Genomic DNA, 5620 nt, shown 5'->3' on the forward strand with positions numbered 1-5620 from the left:
AATAATTGTCTTTGTGTATATTTGTAGTTTTGAGTTTATAAGGCCCTCATCATTTGTAGGACTCAGCCACAATTTAAATCATTCCAAGCCCAGTGCTGGTGGCTCATGCCTGGAATCCTAGCTATTCAAAGTCAGCCTGGGCAGAACAATATGAAAAGACTAATCTCCAACTGACCACCAGAAAGCTGGAAGTGGCACCATGGCTCAAAGTGGTAGAGCGCTAGCCTTGAGCAGAACAGTTAAGGAACAGCTCCTAGGCCCAGAGTTGAAGCCCCATGACCAACCAGATTTTTAAAAGTCATTTCAGCATTAGGAACATATCTCAGTGGTAAAGTGCTTGCTTGTGAAAGCAACATAAGGCAGCAAAGCTGTCATTCTTGCTGTCTCACACACACACCATTATGATTTTGTTTGGTTAGATTGTGTTATGCAAAAAGGCTTAGATGTCTTTTTGTTGTGTGTGCTGATTAATCTTTAGATAAACCTGAGTTAGTTTGTGCTCACTTGAACCATGGCTCCAGTAATAGATTTTGGGTAGTTACTTGGTCATGAGAGTCTCATAGCCTGGTCTGCCTTTAAACAGGTCTCAGCCTCCCCAAGTAGCTAGGATTACAGGCATGAGCCACCAGCTCCTGGCTTAATGAGAGTTCTTAGCATGGAGAGGTAAAACTTCATGGGGTACTGTTTGAACTCCTACATGGTTATGCGGGCACTCTACCACTTGAGCCACACCTAGCCTGATGTTGACTTGTGAAGAATGCTTTCTCTGCATCTATTGGCATTGCTTTGTGGTTTTTTGCTTTGTTTTGTTTTGCCAGTCCTGGGTCTTGAACTCAGTTGCCTGAGCACTGTCCCTGACTTTTTTTTTGCTCAAGGCTGACACTCTGCCACTTGAGCCACAGTGCCACTTCTGGCCTTTTTCTATATATGTGGTGCTGAGGAATCAAACCCAGGGCTTCATGTATACAAGGCAAGTACTTAGCCCCTCTATTGACATGGTTTTTCACTCAATATGATTTATCACATTTAGTGATTTATAGGTTCAATAATGGCTCCATCTCTGCAGTAATCATACTTGGTCATGGTGTATGAACTTTCTATACTATGGGATTTGATTTACTTGTATTATTTGGAGACTTGGTATCAGAATGTTTGTGCCTTTTCTCCCTTTTCATAGTGGGGGGGCCTGGGGGAATAAGCATAAGTCTGCTGATCATACAGCATGAGTTTGAAAATTCCCTCCCTTGGGGAAGTTCTACATCTAGAATTGAAGGCATAACTATCATAGAAATAAAGTGTAAGACAATTTGAAGAAAAAGACCCAACTATACTACATGTTGCCAACTATGTTGAAAAGAGGGATAGACAAGTGGAGGGATGGGGAAGATGGGCCACCCACTCTTAGGAAGTTTTAGCCACTTCTCTGCTAGTTGTTTGCTCTCTCAGCTACCCCAGTGGGAATACAGTCATTTTTTTTTTTTTCTTCGTTGTGGTCTCTGTAGAGGTTGGCAAGCAACTGACTAATAAATACCCCAGAAAGCCTAAGTTATGCCTCCATTTATCCTTAAGCAGTAGCTTATTTTCTAGAATGTCAAGATGCCTTAAACTCATTTTGTGCTTTTCCTACCCTACCTCTAGAATCAGATACTTCTCTATGGAGCTCTGGTAACTTCTTAAAAAATGTTATTTCAAAGGTGGTTGCATATGTCCAGTTATAAGTACATTTCCCACAGTGTGTCTGTTCCTCAATTCTCTCCCATTCCCTCCCTCCCAGAGTTAGATAGTTCATTGTCATCAATGTCTATATATACTCCACTGCTGTACTTTTTCATCCTTTTTCCTCTTGATTCATGCCCTCCCCCCACCCTGCCACAGATGTGCCCCATGAGTATAAGGTAAAGAATACAGTCATCAGAAAAAGAAAAAAGTCCTTTGTTTCCACATCCTTCATGTTTCAGTATGTATGTTTTACATATGTATATTATACATATGAAGAAGCATTTGGGTATTGCATCTTTGTGATTCCTTTAAGACTGTTAACTTAGGGAAATAAAGTCAAGATGAACTTGTGTGCTCATTTCTATTGAAGTGCCACTGTGAACCTTGCACCTTTTTAGGGAGAGAATTAATGGTATGGTTACATGTGTAGACATGTATATACAGACATCTATGCCAGGCACTATTGGCTCAAGCCTGTAATCCTAGCTACTTAGGAAGCTGAGCTCTGAAGATTGTTGTTCAAAGCCAGCCTGGGCAGGAAAATCCATAAGACTCCTCCAATTAACCATCAGAAAGCTGGAAGTGGTGCTGTAGCTCAAGTGATAGAGTGCTATCCTTTAGAGATCTCTGCTCAAGATGTGTCTTAAAATGACAAAGTGCCTGTCTAACAAATGAAAGACCGTGAGTTAAAACTCCTATACCAACCTCCCAAAATACATTTTAAAAGTTCTCCAGATACCTCCAGTTCCAACCCAATACTATAAGATTTAGTCTTCCCATCTCTAAATCTATTCACCTGTGAGCATCTGGGTTTCTGTTATTTCAAGTGTATTTCTGTCTAATCCCATCTATGTAACTATGTAGCTAATCAGTCATTCTAACTGGGGAGCCTGCTGCATCTGGGGGGTCTTGTGGGCTTCTGTGCAGCTTTGGCAGGGGGAGGGACAGCTTCTCAGGCTTAGATTTGGGTGTCCCTTAATATCAACCCTTTGATTTTCAATGTTCAATAGGGTTGATCAGAATAAGACAATACTCCCTGCTTGAACCAAATATTAATTTTATGTATTTGAAAATAATTGGGAAGCAATAATCTGGGTGTTCAGGTTTTGCCTGAGTCAGTTGTGGCTCCTCAAAACTTGCCAGTTTAGCTGGATGCTGGTAGCTCACACCTGTATGGTTGGTTTTGTTTTTGTTGCCAGTCCTGGGGCTTGAACTCAGGGCCTGGGGACTGACCCTGGCTTATTTTTACTCAAGGCTAGCACTCTGCCACTTGAGCCACAGCACCACTTCTGGCTTTTTCTATATATGTGGTGCTGAGGAATCGAACCCAGGGTTTCATGTGTGTGAGGCGAGCACTTTACCACTAGGCCATATTCCCAGCCCCCTAGCTCAGACCTGTAATCCTAGCTGAGATGTGAGGATTGCTGGTCCAAGCCAGCCTGGGCAGAAAAGTCTGTGAGATGGTATCTCATAAATTACCCCAAAAGTTGGAAACATAGCTCAAATGGTAGGGAGCTAACCTTGAGCAGGGACAGCACCCAGGCCCTGAGTTCAAGCTCCAGACTGGCACCAAAAAAAAAAAAAATTGCCAGACAACGAACTCCATTAACTGACCTAACTAGAAGGAAATAGCATTAGCTCAATGGGAATTAAAAAGAAGCACCACACAGCTCTCATTAGCCTTGGTTGGTTTTGAACTTCCATGTATGTACAAACTACCTGCAGATCTTGTCAACTTGCCAGGTCTGATTCACTAGGTCTGGGGGGGGAGGTTGGGGGCTGCATTTCTACAAGTTTCCAGGTGATTTGCGGCTGCTGGCTGAGGCCTGTGCAGTAACAAGTTTCTAGAGTATTCCTTAGTCTCCAGTTGGGAGGAGCATGAAAGGACGCAATCAGCAAACGTTGCAGGTATTTTTTAATGTGTCTTGTCTTTCATTAGCAAACAGAAGGATAGAGTGACCTTTACCAGTCTTACAGCTTTCTTTTGCCTAGGGCATTTTAAAGCAGATCCAACCATCATTTCAGTCTGCATAACCTCTACCAAGTAAGGATTAAAAAAAGAAGGAAGAACCACAGTGTGATTATCATAGTTAACAGTAACTATAACATAATTGACTATAATGCTTTGAAATGAATAGGTTTCGGCCATCTCAGATGCTCATTTTTTAGGAATCTTCCCAGGCAGTGGAAGAGTTTCCTCAGCTCACCCGGGATCTCTCCTTTGGGGCTGAGTGCACTGTTATAGTCCTAAAGTACCCTACAGCCTTTCAGGTTCATTCTCAGGCATGCCATCTACTTAAAAACAATGGCCAAAGCTTTAGAGTCATTACTCCTTTTTGAGTCCCAGCTCTCTGGCTTCTCTGCCCAATCCCTTAGCCTTGAGGACAGAAAACAACAGGCTGTCCGAGGCCTGGAAAATTAGCCTTCCTCTGGTTGACAGTCCAGGTGACCTTGGTGTAGACATTTGAACGGGGTTCAGGGGAGGTCTGTGGGATCAGGTTCCCCAAACTTGGCTTCAAAAAGAAACTAAAACCTTCCCACTTGACAGCCACATGTATTTTATTTTTCAAACTTCGTTGTCATCTTTTCTTCTTTGTTATTGGGGAGCAAACCTTGCATGTTACACTTGCTAGGCAAGCACTTTGCCACACACATTTTAAATCATTGTATTAATTGGTAATGTAGTTGAGCCAGGAGTATGGTTAATTGGCCTTTACAATCCTGGCTGCAGTCAGATGGGGCTTCTCAATGAAGGACCAGACAAGCTTCAAGACAGTCTCACAGCCTGTCCCTGACACCCACAAGAAGCCAGAACATTCTCTCTCATTCTCACTAACTCTCAAGCCTCCTGTGTCTTCGCCTTAGAAGATGACACATCTTCCTGCCGAATAGTGAGGACTGCTCAGTCCCCAGCCTGGGGTAGAAGGACTATCAGCCCCAGCAGACCACTTAGTTCCGAGGTTCTGAATTCCTTTGAGTCAGAGCTCTTTTGGTTGTGTGACAGGATTCAAACAGAATCATTGAGCACAAAAGAGGTATTGATCTGAAGAATGCTGGCAACTCACCCCAACAGCTTGGACTGTAGAAAGGTAGGAAGGAGGTGGACTTCCTCCCCAGTTTTGCCTCTCCTCCCTGGTGTAGGGTCCTTTTGCCCTCTGGACCCCTCAGTGATCTGAGTGTAGATCTTAGAGAGTTGGCTCATAACACACTTCAGTCTCCAAGGAATTGCATAAGCTGATGTTCAGCTCTCCCCAGACCAATCAAATCCACATGTATGTGCTGGAGCTTGACACCAGCCTCTAGGCAACTCCAAGGTGCACCAGGGTGGAGAGGCACCTAGAGAGACTTGTCTATAGTTCTCAATCCCAATTCAAGAGGCAAGACTCCAGGGAGCCTGTTTCAGAGGTGAGTGGTCACTGTCTCCAGCCAGTAGCCCCCACAGGTGTGCAGTAGCTAGCTGCTCAGCCATAGCTCGTGGGATAGGGGATTCCTTAGCAGCTAGTCTCAATGTGTATGCAGACCCTGTCTAATTTGACTTTAATTACTTCACCTTCCAGAGTCAAACTTGAGAGGGAAGCTGACCTGTGTCTCCCAGATTTGGTGACTTGGTGGGGATTTGGTTGTAGATTGGTAGGGGAAGTGAGAGCTGACTGAGGGAGGTGTGTGGAAGGCAAGGGAAGAAGGACAGTGATGAATGCCACTTGCCTGACCCTGACCTTATCTGGCCTGGTTGTCTGAGGTCTTTACTTCTATGTGGGTAGTACCTGACTTCAGAGATCATAATAGGGGCTGGGAATGTGGCTTAGTGGTAGAGTGCTTGCTTAGCATGCATGACTCCCTAGGTTTGATTCCTCCGCGCCAGATAAACAGAAAAAGCCAGAAGTGGTGCTGTGGCTCAAGT

The sequence above is a fragment of the Perognathus longimembris genome, chromosome 7 (assembly GCF_023159225.1).
Source record: "Perognathus longimembris pacificus isolate PPM17 chromosome 7, ASM2315922v1, whole genome shotgun sequence".
NCBI lineage: Eukaryota > Metazoa > Chordata > Mammalia > Rodentia > Heteromyidae > Perognathus > Perognathus longimembris.